The 21,129-nt window shown below is 46.0% G+C and overlaps 1 long non-coding RNA gene across 2 annotated transcripts; it reads right to left on the bottom strand.

Annotated features, from left to right (window-relative positions):
- Positions 1 to 244: 244 nt before the first annotated feature.
- LOC147214871 (uncharacterized) lies at positions 245 to 15,864 on the bottom strand. Of its 2 annotated transcripts, none has more exons than XR_015104312.1 (5): positions 15,593 to 15,864; positions 14,122 to 14,363; positions 13,852 to 13,928; positions 8,538 to 8,647; positions 245 to 336 (listed from the first exon to the last, which is right to left on the bottom strand). It is a non-coding gene; the product is annotated as an uncharacterized LOC147214871 (long non-coding RNA). The 2 variants fall into 2 exon arrangements; XR_015104313.1 differs by having other exon boundaries at positions 15,620 to 15,864.
- Positions 15,865 to 21,129: the final 5,265 nt, after the last annotated feature.

Raw genomic sequence — 21,129 nt, 5'->3', positions numbered from 1 at the left:
GGCCCCCGAAACAAAGATGACATCGCAGCCGCCGGTGGCATCAAACCGGTGGTGACATTTAATAATTCCCTCTCCCCCTCCGCTAACCCTCACCCCCTCCCTCCTCAATCACCTGACTCACCATTAGAATTAGAGATAAATCACTTCCCATACACAAAAGGAATACAGAGGGAGAGACAAGGTAGTGATGAATTACCGTCATTCGTGCAAAGACAAGATCTTCCAGGATTCTTGGCTTTGCCTCTGTTTATTTACTTCCTCCATCACGCCACATCAGCAGCAGAGTGATGGTGGATGAGCGTCCGGAGAGGCGGGCGGACCGTCAGATGGATAGAGCTGCAGAGAGAAATAAATAATATCTGAGGTGCTTAAAACCAAAAGGGAAGGGAAAGAGGAGGTGGTGTGTGTGTGTGTGTGTGTGTGTGTTTGGGGGTGGGGGGTGGGATTAGAATAACAAGAGATGTGGAAGGAAAAGGGGTAAAATTTGAAAGGGGCTTGATGAACCGATAGAGGCATAAAACACAGGAGGCAGGGAGCGATGGATGAGCAGATGTAGAGAGCGAGAGATAAGAGGAAGGTAGAATGGGGGGAGGAGGAGAGGTGGGGCTGCACCGTGCAGCGTTCACAAGCACCAGCTCGGTGTTCGACATGTCTGCTTACTTATGTCATTAGCTGTAACAACTAAACTCCCCCAACATGCACACACACACACACACACACACATGCACAGCAGCGAGAGTGATGACATGTTGAGAAAGCAAAGTGCTTGTTCTAACAGTTAGATGCAACCTTATCATAGTGCCAAGTCCTGTTCAAAGGGGTGTGTGAGTGTGTGTGTGTGTGTGTGTGTGTGTGTGTAATGCATTCCAACTGTGATGCTATAAAATATAATGCAATTAACAACAATGGGTTTATTTGACAAGGATCCAAAGGCTACATCATCATCATCATCATCATCATCATCTTCCTGATAGTGGTGAGAATATTTTTAAGAGCGAAGAAGAGCCTGAAAGTCATTTTAGATCACCGATAAGATAAACTCAAAAATAATAATTACACCCTGCACCAACAACAGTGTAATGCCTTTGAGTGAAAGATGTAAGCAGAGATAAAGCCATATATATATATATATATATATATATATATTGCTTTTGATTCAAAGAGTGTTGGACAGGATGTAAGGAAGGGCAGAGATTGAACATTTCTGCAAAATATCAAATCCTAAACTTCCTCGGGAAAGTTGAGGGTCGCCGTCTGCGCTGCTTCAAAAACAGGGTTTCTGTTCGGAGGGGATGGAAAAAAAAAGCCGACCGTCTCGTAGCCGGTCAAACGTCTCCTCTCGCTCTTGAATATGAAAGACTGGTGTTCTTAAAAGACCTCTCATTGGGCAGAAATTGCAAAGCCGTACGAATGAATCATTGGCTTCTGCATACCAGTCACATGAAATGTTGAAAGAAAACCCTCATAAGATCGGCCGACCTCTGCCCGATCCTGCCGGCCTTTAAACGGACCGAGTCGCAGCTGGATTTTGAAATAGAAAAATTCAATGGGTGCCTCCAATTCTGGGGTTGAATGACAAGCGGTCAGAGAGGGCTGCAATTACATTTTCATTCACCTTCAATGTTGTGCTACTTTGCAGTGCATGCATCTCTATCTATAATTTAAATCTTCTTTCTCCCTGAATGTGAAATTCTTGGCTTTGTGAATTCCCACCCACCAAATCACCGCTTGCTTCCTGCTTCATATTTGGCTTTATTTGTTTGGTTTTTTTTTAAACCTCTGTTAGCTTAGCTTTTAGCTCCCTTATCTAAGCACTCTCGGCGCAGGTCGGGCAATCTAGCCGCTGTTTTCGTTCGGACAACGGCCACCGACGGCAGCGAGCACTTCCGTCTTTTTTCACCGCCATCCGGACCTCACCATCCTTATACACAACTCCTGCAACTAGAACCTCCATGTATCGATGTAGCAACGCCAATGATGCTGATTGGTGCTGCTTGTTGATGGTATGGCAAAGACACGCCACTCTGTGCTTGAGTTTTTTTTTTGTTGTTGTTGTGTCGTCGGTTTCAGTATGCAGCGTGCTTTTTAAGCATACCGTATTTTTCGCACTACAAGGCGCACTTAAAATCTTAAAATGTTCTCAAATTTCAAAAATCATGTGCCTTATGTATGAATTCTCGTTGTGTTTACTGACCTCCAAGCATTTTATGCGCTCAAACATCTGTCAAAATGTTTGAGCGCGACTTTGTTAAACGACAAAGCTGCTCCGCTTGATCGATCGCCGGACCGTTCCCACCTGACACGAGGACGTTGCGTTAAAGTCGGTCATTTGTTAAATTTGGGTTGCGAGGTTAGAAAACTAATTATGTAGTGCAAAAATGTAATATTGTTCCAACACTAACTTCAGGTGTCAGCTATCGCTAGCAACGATAAACCAATCTTTTTGTAATAGAGGTACGTGCTCCGCTTTGACCTAATATTACTGTACATTTGTGTGTATGAGAATCCCCGAAAAAGGCACCTTTTAAGAAACATGCTTACAAAGTGGAGTTACAACTCAAGCCTACCTGTCATGCAGTAAATCATGTAAATTGAGCAGCCGCTAAAGAATTCAACGTTGGTGAATCAATGGTATGGAAGTGGAGGAAGCAAGCAGATGAACGGCGCCAAGTAAAGACCAAACAGAGTTTCTGAGGGAAAAAAACCAAGATGGCCACAGTTAGAGGACAAAGTTGGACAGTGAGTTGAATAAAGTTCGCTTTAACTGACAGTTTCTTTTGGCTTTATATACCTTGTATTTCATCATGCGCCTTATAACGTGGTGCGCGTGAGACGCGTTCACTGATATTGTGCCTTACGATGCGGAGCGCCTTACGGTCCCCAAAAAAATACGGTACATAACGGTGATCGGTGAGCGTGAAGCTACCAGTTTAGATATATCCTACCTCTGCCGGGTTTTATTGTTTTCTTTAACTGAAGCTCGAGCAAACCATTTATAAAATCTACGACCGCGGTTACAAAAATAGCCGTGAATTATGCTGTTTAAATATCAGCAGGTCATTGTTTAATGATAAATCCATGGCCCTGCTGCCGTGTTCGACCCTTCTGTCTTCCCCGAGATCTGTTGCGAATCCTCGTGCAGCCCACAGGCGGCTGAAGGGGCCACTATCTTCTGCTATGCAAATCTTTCCTCCCACTCAAGGTCCACTCATTGTCTTTTTCTGAGGTTTTGATTTGCAACGCATGACCTTTTAGCCGCTGACGGTTCAGGTTCAGATCCAACTATACGACTTTGGTTGCGTGAAACATCCGTGGTGATCCGCGGTGATCGCTTTCACTGCGTGTGTAGATCTAATTAAAACGGGGCGTGTTAGTTTCATATTTCCACAAACATTTTTCTACAAAGCAACTAATTGGATGTGGTTCGCATCAATTGTCTTTATGCTGGGAAGCAACTGAGAGGGAAAGCCATTAACGGACGGGTTGTGAAGCTGCCTATTCGGACTATGTGAGATCCATTAAATGGGTTGTTCCGCAATTTAGTCAGCGACCGTTTACTCGTATAATTGTATTTCTGTTTTATTCCTCAAATTTTTTGAAGCACGCCGTCGCGATAGCATCGAATCAAAAGCCCAGTTTGTCCAATGAAGATCCGGGGGAATATAGAAACAAAAAGGCAAAGCGACATTCCAGTGTGCGTTGCCATGATACGATGTTTAATGTTTATCAGCGGTATGTAATGTTTCACCGAAACAACATGTACAACACCGCATTAATTGCCCGGTGTTGGGCATATTGTGTTGCTGGATGTTTGTTTACAATGGACAAATAGTCACCCTTTTTTCTTCAGTCATGAAACAGAACTTCCCATCACTGGCGAGAACAAATAGCCCGACAGAACCAAAACCAGCATCGCAATCATCTGATGCACTTTTTACATCTGAAAATATTCTCGCTACGCACGCTGTCACAGTTCTGTTTGAACTAATGAGCTTCTCTTTCGAGTTGTTTGTGACTCCCCGTAAAAAACATGTGTTTCACTTCTCAGATTTGGACTCCGCTTAAGTGAATTCTTTGTCGTACTTTGTTACGCATTTGAATATACCGTCGTCTGCGCTTCATTTTTCCACGTGATATTCGTCCTTCCATTCATTCTCCATCAGGTCCATGGAGACAAACCACCGCTCGCTTTCTCATTATCTGGCCAAGATAATGTCTCCAATGCACCTTCCGGAGAACCTGATGTTTTGGTTACTTATTCTAGCTGTTGATTCCTCAGGTTTAGGTAAACACGCCTTTAACCTGACAAATCAGACAGTTTGTCACCAAGAGGTGCCCGGGTTGTTCATTCACTTAAACGTCTCCAGTCAACCAAACTAAGAAATAGTATTAATAAACGGCTGTTGGATTGTTGTCTAGGTAGTGTAAGGCTTTCATTATTTCCTGCCTTCCACGACATGACACCATCAGGTGGCTCGCTTCCTTGCAGCCAAGCGGCGCGGCGTGTATCCCCGTGATATTTTGAGGAACGCAAGTTTGTCAGGCGAACGCCGGCCGACTTCCGGGAGCAAACGTGGACAAAGCCAACGACCCTCGTCTCGAGTTGCCATTGGATAAAACCTAAGAATGTCATTCGGCATCGAACAGACACGGGACAATTTACAGCAAACTCATTTTCACCGAGGGCCACATCAGCATAATGGTTGCCCTCAAAGGGCCGCGTGTAATAGATTAACTAAATGTAACCAAATGTAATGTTAGATAAATGTAACTACTCATTAATGTTAAATGACTCTGACTTTATAAGTCATTCAAATCCCAAATGTTTCAAATGCCTTTGCGTAGAATCTGTGTACAGTAAATGCATGTGGAACATTTTGGCTTTTAATTCTTGGATAATTTGTTGTTTTTCTGGAAGGCTAACTTTGGCATACAGTGTACCCTTGTTTTTCGCAGGGGTTACGTTCCAAAAAAGAACCCGTGATAGGCAAACTCCATGAAGTAGAAACCTTTGATTTTTTTTACGGTTATTATACAATTAAATACTCTATTATACATTGCTGCTGTCGTCCTTACGTTTTTTTTCTTCCTTCTTTATGGAACAAACGGAAGATTCATTAATTCCGTAATGCCGACCTACAGCCGCATAGCTTTTACCTTCCCTTAGCATGTCCAGAAGTTTAACTTTATCTGCGATAGATAGCAGCTTCCGCTGCCTTTTGGGCCCTGCCGCAGGTGCTTTTGTTGGTCCAGAGCGTTTTGTCAACATTATGGGTTTTAGAGAAACTCGAAATTGCAAGAGAATTCGCACGTATGTAATGTAAATTTGGCAAGCTGTTTTACCGACGTGTACATATTAAACTGCAACGTTATTGACGAAAAGGTCGAGAAGAAGCGGAGTGATTTTTTTAGCCAATCAGAATGCAGAACACAATGCACGATGCAAATCCGTGAAGTAGCGAAACCGTGAAAAGTAAACCGCGTTATAGCGAGGGATCACTGTACTTAGCTCCGTGTTTGGACGTAGATTGTCCTCTTTGACAACCGACGCCGCCTCACAACAGAAAAGACATACCGCTTTTTCTCCTTGAAGCACAAACATGTACTGGCCTTCCTGTCTTTCTTGAAACATCCCTCCATCCGCATCAACTTTTCTCTTCCTGGACATTTAGGGATCAATTGTATTTCACAATTCCACTTGTTGAAAATGGCATTGACGCGGATACACTGCGATCTAACGGCGGGATGCCGTCTCTTTGCGGGTAACATGATCGGCACGAATTGTGGGAAATGTAGTTTATGGTCAATGCACGTGTTTGACTTGATTTATTTTAGGACGATCAGACCTTTTAAGATGTTCTCGCGGGCCGTATAAAATAACGTGGCGGGCCACTTTGGCCCGCAGGCCTTGAGTTTGACACGTACTTTACAGGATGAACACCCAACCGGACTTGCGTGAAACATGTTTTCTTCATAGTGATCGTAAATAGTTTTTTAAAAGCCACTTTTTTCACTTTGAATCTGAAACGGGTACCGTGAGTGTGCACACGGAATTTCACAGAAGACAGAAAGGCCTCATCTGCCTTGCTGTCGCCCATTTAACTGCCTGCTGTGTTCTATTACAGTCTTATTCCCAATATATTTGGCATCGTTTAGAAGATTTTTTTTTTTTTTTTATTGTTTTCTTTTTTCCTTTTCTGATGTCAGACAACAGGGATGATATGAAATAGTGTTTTAATTCCGGCCCGTCTAAAGTACCTGTCAGCCAGCATTCGGTCCCAAGTGCATACTCAGCTGATAAAATCATTATTTGACATTTGTAAGATCTGACAAAATCAACATCAGAATACGAGGTTAAGGGAAAAAGCTAAAGGCAACTTTGTCCTGCTAACTAATTGCCACACGGATCGGACCCTCTGCGGAGAGCTTAGGTTGTCATTTTGAAAAAGCACTGTTTACCCTTTGCACACTGAAACGCACTCCGGAGGCCGCTTTGGAAACAAAACAAAACAAAAAAAAAAGACGGTAGAATGTTTGCAAGGGTGAAAGGCGGCTTTGGAAAACGTTAACATGGTCTTTGCTCAAACAGATTCTGCAAGAAAACCGATGGTGAGCGTACGAAGCCAAAAACCTAAACAATTAATGGCCGAGTCGGGAGCACGTTGCGGAATACCGTTTGGTTTTGTGCTCCACTGTGTAAACACTCTTTATAACACCAACAGGAAGGAGGGAACAACATCGGCGGCGTCTCCGCTGTCCGTCTCCGCCTCTCAAATTCTTTGCATCCGTCGACAGATATCGTACACTCGGCAAAATGTCACTGTGATAGAGGTTAAAAAATAAGATAAATAAATCCCCGCATGGCAAAAATTGAACATGCTTGGAGCAGCTCAGGCTTGTGTTGACAAATGGGGAGGGGGTATTAATTAAAAACAGCCAAGATGGCAACGTGAATCCCCTGGAGAATTGGGGGAAAAAAAAACTGTGACCACTTGGTCAGACCATAACCATAAGTTTCACATTGACACACATGGACACACACACACACACACGCACACGCACAATCCTGTGGAAGCCCCCGGGGCCCACATTGGGAATAATGGTTAGAAGCCTGAAAAATGCCCTCATCACAAAAGGCCCTCCGAAGGTAATAAACAAAATAGTCAAACACATTAATCCGCGCCCGGCGCTGTTTTCCGTCGTTTTCACGCGTGTCCGAGTGTTGTGATCCTCCGTCTGCGCGCCGTGTTTTCTGAATCGGCGTCACATTCGTTATCTCCCGAGTGTATCCCCGTCTGTATGCATGAATGACAGCGTGTGTGTGTGTGTGTGTGTAAGAGACAGACAATGGGGATGTCAGTCAAAGTGTGAGTGAGTAAAAGCACAATAGCCCGTCTTTCCAACATGCATGATGCAAGCAAGGTGATTATTTGAATGTTTATTGTAAAATCAGCATCAGGCAGACAGACAGGCAGGGCAGGGAGACCTCACAGCAGCAACGGCACAGCGGTTCTGAAACTGCACTGCATGGATGTTGTCAAGGCAAATAATTACCGATTGCTGATTTAATGGTTGCTTGGCAATTTATTCTTTGTCCCAGAAGCCGGAGATTTAATGCATGTGTTCCATGTCTGCACGGAGAGCCTTGTAATTCTCGACAGTGGTCCGGTTGTCTGGTGTTTATTTATCGAGTCGCTTACCTCGCGCACCCCCACCCCCACCAACCACCACCCCGACCTCTGTTCATAATCTGTTCCTTCGGCTGAAAAAGTTCGGAGAAATCTCTTACAAGACTCTTTACCTGGAGAGGTCTGCGGGCTGAGCCGCTGAAGGAGGCTGCAGAGGGCAGCTTTGGTGATAATGCGCCTCAGCCGAGACCCGGATCACATTCGTAACACGAGCGGCAGCCGGTGAGAAATGAATAAAAATGAAAACACAAATGCGAAGCAGATATTCGGCCGCGGAAAAAGGGTTGAAAATCCATCACTGGAAATCCCCCCCCACCCCCCCACCCTCCTCCCTCCTTCCTCGCTTCAAACTGAAAAGTAGGGATTTAAAGGAAAGGGAACGGTGGTGAAAAAGTATTTGTAAAACAACAAGATGAATGCGCTCTTGAAAGATTTTGAAGCTTTGTTCGTTTTAGTGATATTCCATCTCCGAATATTCATGGAGCTGTATATGTAGTAGATAGATCGCTCGGTATAACTTTTACACCGAATTCATTTCGGGGGGCAAAATATCTCGCAGTCGTTCTGGCGGTGAAGTCATTTTTAATATTATACGGTCCTCTTGAACGCCGCTGCCCTGCCGATAAGCTGCTAAATCGGGAAACTAAAATAATGTTTAAATGTTGTCTTGTTAAGGCAACCCTTCGCTGACTCCATGCATGCTGATGAACGTATGCCCGGTGCAGAGCGCCGCTCATCCAGCTGTGTCTCAGCCTCCGCCTTCTCCTCCTCCGGCCGGCCTGCTAATGTTATGGAAATGCAATGCCTAACTGTTGAAGTGCTTCTTTAATGTAAGCGATAAAGGCTTACAGCGGTCGACAGCGTCGGCTCAAAGCGGGGAGGTCGGGATCCAGCGGCTGACACGGGGCCGTCTGCGGCGTCGGCCTGCGCGGGTCCTCGCCGGGTTCCCCGACCTCCTCCTGCAGAACAAAAAACAGGACTAAATCATCCGTATGCGTGCATGGTTGCATGTGATTGACGGGTCAGGCGGGTGGCGAGGGGTTTGGAAGGCGACGTCCCGTCCCGTCCCGTCCCGTCCCGTCCCGTCCCGCCACCACCAGCTCACAATGGATGACAGCTGGGTTTGGCGCCGGCCTACCCCCAACCGCATGGGCAGAACAATATCACATATTTAATGAATCTATAAATCAAAACTGGGCCGCAGGTTCGTACGCGTTGACGATCGCTCTCGGAAAACTTTGTCAAATAATAACTTGACAAAAAAATGGATGCGGGCTACCATTCGCCCCCTCCCACACACACACACACACTTGCATCTTCTCCTCCCCCTCTAACCTCTTCCTCCCTCTCCAACCGTCCTCATCTCTATTACTATCTAAACCATATAAATCTTCAGTCTCTTTGTCTCTAAACTGTGTATTTTTAGTCACCATTTGGCCTCGCTTCCGTCTATCCCCGGTTCTCTGCACCGAGACTCTCTCTCTCTCCCTCCCTCTCTCTCCAAACTGTGTATATTAGGGTCTGTCTATGGGGAGTCAGGGGTCATTATTAATCTTACTAGCTCTCTTTGCTTCAGGCTGAACAGCAGGGCAGCATCTCATGCATGTGTGTGTGTGTGTGTGTGTGTGTGTGTGTGTGTGAGAGAGAGAGAGAGAAAGGAGAGCCTGCATGAGTAGGTTACTCACGAGTATACGTGATAAAAAAAAAAAAAAGGTTTTTGCGAGTACACCGCTTGTGTAAATGTGAGACTGTTTAGCACGCGTGTGTGTGTGTGTGTGTGTTGAAGGGGGCGAGGGATGGCGCGTTTTTCCGTGATAGATCACGAGACCCACATCCTTAATGCACACTCGCACAAGACAGACACCCATGAGAAATGAGGGGGCAGCAGAGTGGGGGCGAGAGCGGGGAGAGTCCCCCCGTTCCTCCTGAACTCATTAACCGTTGTCCTCTTCGCCCTCCCTTCCGCACTCCCACAATGCCGAGCAGCGGCGTGCATCAATAACGCCGGTGACAGCACGAGGGGGACGGGTCAGACAAGCGGCCGCCATCTCCCTGGCAACCACCGCTACGGCCACCATCGCCACGACAACAATTGCCGTGTACGCACGGGGGGTATCCCCCGCCCTTCCCCTCCTGCGGTCGTCGTGCGGCGAGGGCCGCCGTGCCTGCTGCTGCCGGATCAGAAGCAAACTAAATCCGCGGCACGGCGCCGGCAGGGGGATGAGGCGGGGAAAAGCTGACTGATCTGGATTCCGAGGTGAACTGAATGGACGGAGAGAGATTCAATCTGAGCTGAGTTCGGCGGCGTTATTTAACCGTCCGAGAGGGAGAGGCCGGGGATCGGCGCGAGATATTGTAACGTGCAGGAGAGCCAGAGGGGTGACGGGAGTTGGTCTGAGAGGCGCCGCAAGTGTTGCCGGCTCAGTGAAATCCTCAGCTCTTCTCCCCTGGCACCCCCTCATCCAGGACTCGAGGAGCACTCTGATCAGTTCTTCAGTGAATTCACATTTTTTTTGTGTCGAAAATGACTAAAATCCTCAATCGCTCTTTGCTTCCGCTCTCGACTTTACGATGCTCTTGTGTTTTTCGTCCGACAGAATGAAATCACGCGGGTCTGATTTGGAAAATGGGGTGCCGACATCAGTTGTGACAAGGAGAGATCTGGGCAGGCGTCGTGGTATTTTCCGGTAAATCTTAACGTATTTTGAATACACACACACACATACATATATGTATGTGTGTGTGTGTATATATATATCTATATCTATATATATAGATATAGATATACACATACATCTCTTCCTTTGGACTGGTTGTATTCATAGATGTGTATTTCACATATGTATATACACAGAGGCAGCAGAAGGTGGATGGATATATATATCTTTATCTATATATATAGGTAATTATAACCTATATATATATATATATTACACACACGCATATATATGTCTGTGTGTGTGTGTGTGCATGTATGTATGTGCATGTCTGTTTACATATATATATATATATATATATATATATATATATATGTGTGTACACACGCACACACGTTTTGGGGATAATATATTAGAATTACCACTAATAGTAGTTATAAATCTGTCAGAAAAGTACCTCACTGGAACCCCTTAAAATATCACTTACTGTCATGCTTTTTTCTACAAATATTTCTTAATTTAGAGGTTTTCAAATTGGTTGAAAACCGGGTCGAAATCGCCGGGGCTTCAACCTGCTTTCCAGTTTAAAACTTGGAAGAGAATCATTTTTTAAGAGAGTTAAGACACAATTATCAACCGAAGCCTGTGGGACTGTAGGTGTTTTACAGGTGATTTATAGCTTATTTTTTGCAGAAATTAAAATAATATGTGAGGTTTCTTTATGCCACGATGACAATTTAAAGCGTAGATTCCTGCTGTTCTGCTTGCTGAAAATTTGTGTTGGATTTCTTTGAAAAGAGTAAATGCATTTTAAGAATGCCAGCAGGGGTTGAGAGGTTTAACAAGCTCGTCTGTTTGCGTGCAGCGGCGACGCGAGTACGTCTCTTTTACCGGTTGATCGACGGCCCACTACGGCTGGCGGTATATCTCTGAATAATCAATCCGCTCATTTGGTGGCGGTAACATTTTGATGATTGAAGGCCAAGTAGCCACCTGGATTGTTTGGTTCTGAATCACCCAGCACTCGAGCGGACAAACACCGATACAAATGGTTCCTCCACTGGAGGCAATGAAAAAGCGATTCATTTTAAATGGATATGTATTTATAAATAATAGTTAAAGTGCATTTTTCCATTATATATGTGCATAAAGTCCGGGGATTTGGGGGGAAGAGGTGTTTCACATACTTTGCATAAGTTTTATGATCCATGCAGAAGAAACTAGACGATCCGTAACCCAGCATGACTTTGCATCCACTAACAAGGTATAAAATGAGCGTATGCTATATATTAAAGCAGTTAGTCATAATGCATTGATCTTGAAGAACTCCCACCACTGCAGTCCTCATGCCGTATAGTCTCTCAACTTTGTTTGTGTGTGTGTGTGTGTGTGTGTGTGTGCATGTGTTTGTTTTGCTGACCACATCCATGTCTGAGCTGCACTCATTCACCCACATCAATGGCTCGGCATCTGAGCGCGCCTCGGGGGTCAGAGATTCTAGGAAAAATCTAATAAAACCGTGACTCCACTCCGTTTTCGGAGTCAAAAACGTGAATAGAGTTGATGCTAATTGACTATAAATGCACGCATCGCATATTGATGATTGATTTTATATATAAATAGTCACAAACCCCCCTGTTGTTCCGAATAAGAACTCCAGATGTATGTGATTGCCTTGGTCAGAGGTGCGGGCTTACAGTATGTACATGTTTTCAATTGTTGGCTAAAACTGGAGGAGAGCCAAGCAATCACGGCGAGAACAATCAGATACGCCACTGAAAGGCTCCGCTATGGTCGGGATTCAAACTCAAGTGACTGTTAGGGAACGTAGAACAAACACATGCCGTTTAATTTCTTACTGTGAGGCTTCATAAATCAGAACGAGAATAAAACAGCCAGCCGACGACGTCGTGAAGTGGCCTCGGATCACGGGGGGTCGCTGATTTCAGACAAACGGAGCGATTGTGAGTTGCACGTTCGCCCACGGGCCAGACGGTCAGGCCGCGAGCGACCTGATTGAGGATTTTCAACCGGAATCTGAAACGGAACGAAATAATCGTAGTGGGCGGCGACAGAGCCCTACAAATCTTCAAGCCTTTTAGGAGGACTCAGATTGAAACGCTGCCACATTTTTAGGATTTTAAAAGAACGGTGAAGGAAGACCGACTGAATCTGAAACCCCAGTTTGGAGAACACGTTGGCGACAACAAACCCGGTTTGACTTTTAGTCGAAAGCACAACGTGCGTTCAAAATGTCCCAATTTGACCAAATAAGTTGTAAACAGATTGTTTAATCCCCCCAGTATCTCGAGTACGACGCTGTTTCTTTCTTTTCCTAAAGATATCGTGACAGCGTCAGTGATACTTGACCATTTCTGAAAGCTAAAGTTATTTCGCGCAATCTCCTACGGGAGGGGCTAAACACGGAAAAAACTCCATGCAATCACCAAAGCAAATTCCCGTTTGTTGTAAAATTACTCGGCGAATAAAGCAATCCTGATTCCGATTCTGATCATTGAAAACAAATTAATCTGAGATTTTAGGACGATCGTAGTATCGTCATCACGATATGAGTGTAATTTTCATCCCATGCTCATGATAATCAATTATCTATATTGCTTGTATGTCAGTTCTCTGACATACTCTGTCAATTGACTGTCGTTGGAGCGTCACATCCAATAATTCCCTGTATGCACAATAGTTCCGTTGTCTTCTGTGCAATAAATGTTTTACTGTACAATATACACAGAACTACTACATGCAATCATATCCATGTACTTAATAAACATGTATATATGTAATATATATCTTCATTCATTTTTATCTTTATTTAGATCTTTACTATTCTTTATTTTATACTTTATGTTTACATGGAGTTCTATTTTGATTCTTCCCCATTGGACTCTGTAGCAGATTTCAACGAAAAGCAATTCCCCCTGGGGGGTCAGTAATCAATAATTCTGATTCTGGTTCTGAGGCCGATCCCAGGTGTTATTGTCCACCCTAGACTGTCGGCCGGTCCGTCACATACAACCGTCCACGAGAGGAAATCCACACAAAGGAGAACTTGTAAACTCACACATAGAAAAGCCCCCCTGCGGTCATTTTGATCAGTATATTCTTCATGTCAGTTTTTCATACTCTCAATTAACATGATGAATTTCTCCGAGTTCAAACTGATAATGCGCACAGCTCCATTTGACTAACACGGGTCTAATTGTTACTTGACATTTTAATGTGGAAATATTACACATTACACCTTTAAGCCTTAAGAACCTTGAGAATTCAGTCGTGGCAGATTCAGTGACAGGTGTCACCGAATTTGGCGGCGGTGGGGGGGGGGGAGGAAAGGGGGGAGCGGCGGAGCAGACCATTGACATTTTAATAAAGAAGTCGGACAATAATTGGCCTTTTTCCATCATTCTGTGAGCCACCGTGATTTAATTTGATTCTGCACTCGGTGTGAATCTGCAAATCAGCGGGGCACAGAGGAAGGAGTTGGTTACCTCGCTGGGAAGTTGAAGTTGCAGCCTGTCGCCTGCAGCTCTTCATCTAACAGCTCAGTGCGGCCGCATTATTCCCTCTACACACACACACACACACACACATCCCATCATTTAAACCCATCCACTGTCAAAAAATGACAAAAATAACCACTGTCTTGATTTGTCGACGTGTTTTTGACAAACGCTAGCGGTCAATATGAAGCTCAGCTTGGATTTTTTCTCTTTTTTTTTTGTGATAAAAGCATTTATTCAACTTGCAGTTTGTAATACCTGATAATGTGTTCTCCCAGTGGGACGCAGCCTGGATCTGTTAATTATGTAGCTTCATTATGCAATTTAAATCTTGCCTATTTCGACTTGAAGGCGAATTCGGATTCTGCCTTTTATAGTTGTTGGCAACACAGTCGGCGCCTCTGCCTCGCGGCGAGAAGGTCCCAGATTGGATCCCCGCGGGTGGGCCGTTCTGCGTGGGTTTTCCCCCCACGGTCCAAAAAGGTGGTTCACTGGAGAACCTGGATGGGAAAATGAGAGTGCGAACGGCTGGACGTCAATACGAGACGCACAACAGGGATTTCTAGAGACGTCTATGTCTCTACGTGATGTTTGACCCGGAGGGCGAACGGTTGGACGTCTCCGTCCGTGGCCCTGTGGTCCACGGGCAGAGGGGAACGTGTCCGATGACACCCCGCCGCCACCCTGACAGATAAAGAAGGGATGAATAAACGGATGAAAAAGGATTGGGTTTTAAAGCGGTCGAGGTCACGGAAGGTCTTGGATCCCTTCCGTCCAACCTGGACCTCCTGAGCCTCCTGGACTTCCTGGACCTCCTTGACCTCCTGAACCTCCTGAACCTCCTAGACTTCCTGGACCTCCTAAACCTCCTGGACCTCACCGCTATGTGTAAGCACACATGGACAGGCTAAGGGGCATTTACAGGGATTTATCGAGAAAGTGTGTGTGTTTGTTTCTGTGTGTGTGTATGGGTATGTGAAGGCAACGTTAAACCTTAAGTATGACCTGATTTCATGTATTAGACTGCATGAAGGTGTGTGTGTATGTGTATGTGTGTGGGTGTCTGGGTATGTGAATGTTATGTTAAAACCCAAATACAACCTGCTTTCCTTTGCTGGACTGCATGAAGGTGTGTGTGTTTGTGTGTGTGTGTGTGTGTGTGTCTATACTGAATACAACATTATAACTTAAGTACATCCTGCTTTCATTTGTCAGACAGCATGAAGATGTGTGTGTATGTGTGCGTGTGTGAGTGTGTCTATACTAAATACAACATTAAAGCTTAAGTGCATCATGCTTTCCTTTATAAGACTGCATGAAGGTGTGTATGTGTCTGTGTTTGTGTGTGTTTTCGTGAATGCAACGTTAAAACTTACGTACAACCTGCTTTCATTTATCGGACTTCGTGGAGATGTGTGTGTGTAAGTATATATGAGTGTGAGTGAGTGTGTCTGGGTACGTGAATACGACGTTAAAACTTAAGTACAACCTGCTTTCATTTATCCGACTGCATGACGGTGTGTGTGTGTGTGTGTGTGTGTGTGTGTGTGTGTGTATGTGTGTGTGTGTGTGTTAGTCTGTGTATGTGTGTATACTAAATGCAACGGTAAAACTTAAGTACAACCTGCTTTCATTTATCGGACTGCGCGGAGGTGTGTGTGCGTGTGCGTGTGCGTGTGTGTGTGTGTGTGTGTGTGTGTGTGTGTGTGTGTGTGTGTGTGTGTTTCACCGGGCTACTTCGGGAGAGTGACTCAACGATAAAGTCCGGAAATCGTTCGGCCGGACGTTCCGCCGGCCCGTCGCGCCTCCTTCTCTTCCTCCTCTTCCTCGTCTTCTTCCTCTTTTTCTTCCTTTTCTTCCAACTCTTCCTCTTCTTCTTCACTTTCTTTCTACTCTTCTTCTTCTTCTTCTTCTTCTTCTTCTTCTTCTTCTTCTTCTTCCGGCTTCGGTCCCCGTTTCCGGGCGTCGCGCGGGATCTCCGCGCCCGCGCGCCTCCTGATAGATGTGACGTTACAACGGACGGGCGCGCGAGCGAGCGAGAGGGATTTCCCCCCCCCCTCCCCCTCCTCCCCCCCCCCCCCCCCCCCCGCCCCCCGGACGGAAAACATGGCGGGGAGGGGAGAGGAGGGTGGAGGGGGGGAGGGTGAGTGGATTGTGGCGGGTTGGCCAATCATAGAGCGAGGTCTTCCATGGGCGGGGTTTGGGTATGGCCTCTCAACCAGTGAGCGATCGAGTGGCGGTCCGCGCCCCCACGTGGGGAGTGAGTTCCAAACGACAACATCGGGCTGCGGACCAATCGGCGCCCTTCGAGGTGTTAATCTCGACGCGGATTGGTTCGCTGTTTTTCACAGGCCCCCTCACTCATCACGTTTAGCCCGTTGATATTAACTCTTTCCTACCACACAGGAAGGAACCGCTCCGGCCATAAAACACAAACCCACACTGTAATAGCCAAATGCGAATTAATGAATGATTCAGAGGCGGTTTGTTTTTAGAAACGCAATACATCAGTTAATCCCGACTATTCCAAAGCGTCGTTTTAGACACATTTAAGGAAAAGCAAGAGTAATACACTCGGCGCGCTGCAGCCCCGGCGAGCTTGCATGTTGCCCCTGATCATAATCGAATCAGCATGCAAGAAAAGCAATAAGATTAAAAGCACATGAGAAATGCACGCTTAGCAGTGAAGTATAACCCACATTTACACATCGAAGCCCTAAGACTGGAGGCTTCGGACCTGCTCCTGTTCTTGCCAGAGGCCCCGCTTACCGAGGCCTGCAGGACCAGACCCACGCCGACCCCCTTCGATAGACAGCGCTTTCTGGACTCTGAATTTAAAACAAAAAGAAAGAGAGAGAGACAATTTAACGACTGCTATTTTTAATAGCACCGAAGCCCGCCCCTCCCGTGCAGACACAGTTATGAACGAAGCATCAATATTATTTTTTAAATCAAAAAAAGGGGGGCGCGTTCACATAAAAGGTGCCTAGAAAGGCTTGCACCGCCTCCTAGTGGCGGTTCTCGGTATTGCGTGTGTGTGTGTGTGTGTGTGTGTGTGTGTGTGTGTGTGTGTGTGTGTGTGTACATATGTAAACACGCACTATTAAGTGGGGAAAACTGCAATCACAACGTTTATTTGTTTGTTTAATTTTACTCTGTTTCCAGATGCTAATTGATTGCGTATCCTTCATATTTAGGCCGTGGGTTCAGGCTGCCGGTCCTGGAGGTGCAGGGCAGGAGGTCTGGGTGGGAGACCCGGAGCACAGACGAGGAGCTAAAAATGGGTCGAGGAGAGAAGTCCCACACTGGAAACTGGCAGGTCTGAGAGTGCGTTCCCTTCCTCTCGATGAAAGAGCCTCTTCTTTTTCTTTTCCCATTCGCTGCTATTTCAGTCAGATAGCAGCTTGTTTAGTTTCTTTAAAAGCCTATTGGACTATAAAACAGAAGTTTAAACACACCCTCCTCCTCCGACGTCACTTCCCTTTTGTGTCAATGTCATAAAGTGAGTTTGTTTTCTCTTTTCTTTTTTCCAGGACTTTTCGAGGGGCATAAAAATGGGTGGGATGAATTTTTATTTTATAGAAAAAGAGCCTCGAAGAGCTCAAAGAACACCAGCTTGCTCTGCGCGGTTGGACCGGAGGGTCTGATCCAGCTGATCCCGCTCGCATCCAGTTCACAACCTCTGGAACCGAACCGAAGATGGAAAAGGGGGTCGTGTGTGAGTGTGTGTGTGTGTGTGTGTGTGTGTGTGTGTGTGTGTGTGTGGGTTGTGTACGTGTGTGAGGATGGAGGGGCGCCGTGGGGTGCGAGGCTGCACCCCGTCGTACCAAGTAATGGCAGAATAGAACTTAATAGGGTAGAAAAGGCTGCAGGCTGTTAACTCACAAACGGTCATTTTGGATTCTTCACCCCCTCCACCTCCAGAACCCTTCTTCCTCACACCCTCTATATCTCCACATCCCTGTGTATGTGTGTGTGTGTGTGTGTGTGTGTGTGTGTGTCGGTGTAATTTGCCACCTCTCTCATTGTCCAGCCTCCTTTTCCTCCCCGCTCTCTCGCCCTTTAGGCCGCCACGTCTTCATCTGCTCTTTCCACAACTACTCTTCCTCCCTGTGTCTGGCTTGCATCCATCCATCCCTCCCTCCATCCATCCATCCATCCATCCATCCATCCCACCTCCTTCCCGTCCTCCTCCTCCTCCTCCTCCTCCACCACCTCGGAGGTGTAATGATAGCTATTTGAGTGTCATCAGAGGGCCACAGTAATGGCCTCTAAAGCACCATCTCACGGTTGCCACGGTGAACCTGGCACAGCCGTTGTCCCCGGAATAAGGGATGGAGAGGAGGAATGGGGGGGGGGGCACATCTGGCGGGCTATCGGCGGGCGACCGCGTGCCGATGGCGGCGGCACATCAGCAGACGATGACACGGCCCCCGGGGGCCAACGCAGCACGGGCTAATGACGCGTGGGATGGGACACACACCAGGCGGAAGTACAGTAATAGTGATAATAGTGATAGCAATGAAAATAATGGCGCTGATAACAATAAGTGTATACGACTGTTTTTGATTTGTGAGCAGCGTGCCTGGCGCCTCACCCCCGCCTCCGCCCGCTCCACCCGCCGCCACTCTTTCTTTGTGTGTATTTAAGGAAAGAAGGAGGGTGTGGGTGTGGGTGTGGGTTCAGAGTCTGATTTGCAATTAATCGCCGTCATTTCAGAGATAAGGAAGTGACGGCACATTTGCAGCAGGGCGCCCGGCGCCGTGCACAGGCATGCAGCTCTGTGAGAGAAAGAGAGGGCGAGGGAAAAAGAGAGAGAGAGAGAGGGAGCGGGATGAATGTTCATCCAGATGGAAAAGTAAATAAGAGCATTTTGTAGCTTCTCAAAGTGAAACTGTAGCTCTCTCTCTCTCTCTGTGAACGACTCAAGACTTGATATTTGAAATGTTTTAAGCTAAACCCTCTTTTTTGCTGTCTCTCTGGACCTGGACTGACTTCCCCCATCCACATTTTTTTCACGGAACCCCAGTCTTTATCATCTTCTGGTGATTATTGTCATGAAAAAGCAAAATAAATACCAAGAATTCAGATCTTGGATTACAGTTTTTCCTTATGATTCGGTGAAACTTGACCTCCAGGTGACCTCTGGAACCCTACATTTGTAACGGTACATTTGGTCTTTTTCTTCTTATTATTTTCCTTTGGGCTGATCTTCCTCCTTCCATCCTTAAATCTCCTCTCCGGTCTCCCTTCTGGCCTTCTTCAGCCTCAGCGTCCTTCCACCCTGATCTTCACCCTCCCTCCTCTGCCAGTGTCCAAACCATCTCAGTGTATCTCCACAACATCTAACATGCTGCCCTTCATTCCCGTTCTTCTGCTCAGTGTTTTTACAGCAGAAACCAAGGCTTCTCCCGCCTTCATCTCCTCCACCTTTTATTCTGGCTGACACTCTTCTATCACACTCGCAATGTTTCTGTTTTCTGAAAAACCCACCCCTTTGACTTTGAATTAATTATATATAATATCATTGAACTCGCTGATTCCATTGTTGCAGTAAACAATGAGGTTTTCATCTGATAACAATGAGCCAAGTGACAAGGCAGAGTCACCTTGAGCTGACGGAGCCCCAGCTGACGTGGCAGACGTCCTGCCCTCCCACCTTCGCACCACTATTGTGCGAATCACCTTAACATTTTTTTTGCCCGTTAGCTCTTCCACCGCCGAGGAACCCGAAGATGCAATTTTTTGCAGATTAACGTAAACAAAAAGAGTCATGAAAGGGGAGTATTACGTTAGCTGTGTGGGCAGGATTGCGGCCCAAATGGATTGTAATCCCTTCCCCACCAGTGGTTTATATGTGCATGTACAAGTGCTTAGAAGTTTGCAAATCAGCTTAAATGATTAGCCGATATGATCGGGATAAGATGCATCAGCATTGTTGACTGAATCTGTTGCTTCCGCATCTTAACGGCCTCGAAAAGAGAAAAGCGTTGTTGTCCCTGTTCCTAATTACATGTTAACGGCCGATGGCGAGCTGTAAGCCGGCGCTCCGAGGAGAGTTGCAAGGTTCTGATATTCCTATTGGCACCGCCGATGAACAAATGAACCCTATGGAGTAGCTCATTCACAGCTCGACTTGCTAACTCTAGCTTGCCGTTGCTGTACTCTGCAGCCGAGGAGTCGCAAGAAGAATCCCTGGAATCACGAGCGCCCCCTACCATGAGGCAGGAGAACTGCGTGCCTCACTTAGTGGCTCTTGGCAGCCGTTTTTATCATAGCTCAGCACGAGAAACTAGTAACACCAGTAACATGCAGTCAGAAGAGGCAGGGGAGGCCGGGCCTCACCTGTCATCATGGAAAGAGAAAAAGGCGAAAAGGAAAAAATAAACAAAATGGTTATATTTATTCAGTGATTTATGCTATAAAGTTATTGTCCCCTTAACTTCATCATTTTTAGTTTGTTTTTTTCCGAAATTGCTGAAAAAAAAATTCACATTTACCGTCCAAATATGAAGAAGAGACGTGTGGTGACACAGCAACCAGCTGAGCCCACTATGGATTGCACAATGATTATGCTAACTATGTTGGCATGCTATGCACTGAGACCGTATTGCTGTCTCTGTGTATGTCACTATTAAAAAAACACTTTTAACATATGAACTAAATTTCCATAATTTAGCTGATGTGTATAATGTTTTCCGTCAACAACTGTTACGTGTTTCTTGTAATTATAAAAAGACTCAGAAGAGTCATTAACTGAGGCACGCCGTAATGCTGCCTCACGGTAGGGGGCACTGGCGATCCCGGGGATCCTTCTTACTACTCGGCTACAGAATAATATAATTAGCAATAGCAAGCTACAGTAAACAGTTAGCAAGTCAAGTGCAGCCATCCAGTTATTTTTTCCCGATCTCATCGGGCTGTATAGCTCACAAACGGTGAGGGATGAATGTAAATCTCCTGGGCAGCTTCTCAACTTTTTGGCCCAGAGGGATCACATCCAAACGGTTCCTGAGGCGACAAAGTTGCTCCGGCCGGGGGTCACCGTTCCAGGTAGGACAGCATCAGCGGAGCGCTCATTCTCAGCACCGAAAAGACCCAAAACATACCGTCGGAACAGGGCCGATCGAGGACGAATGTCTTCACTGGCAGGGATTTCCATTGAGACTGAGAGACTTTTAAAACTGAAGAAAGATAAGGAAGACTTCTACAAGCAAGTTATCGATGCTTTTCTTCAGAAGCGCATGGACTTCATTTACTAGTAAA

This window comes from Fistularia commersonii, chromosome 33, assembly GCF_037954325.1.
Source record: "Fistularia commersonii isolate RoL2024-O1a breed Wild chromosome 33, RoL_Fcom_v1.0, whole genome shotgun sequence".
Lineage (NCBI taxonomy): Eukaryota > Metazoa > Chordata > Actinopteri > Syngnathiformes > Fistulariidae > Fistularia > Fistularia commersonii.
The sequence above is the reverse complement of the archived record's forward strand: the minus strand, read 5'-3'. Positions and strand labels throughout refer to the sequence as shown.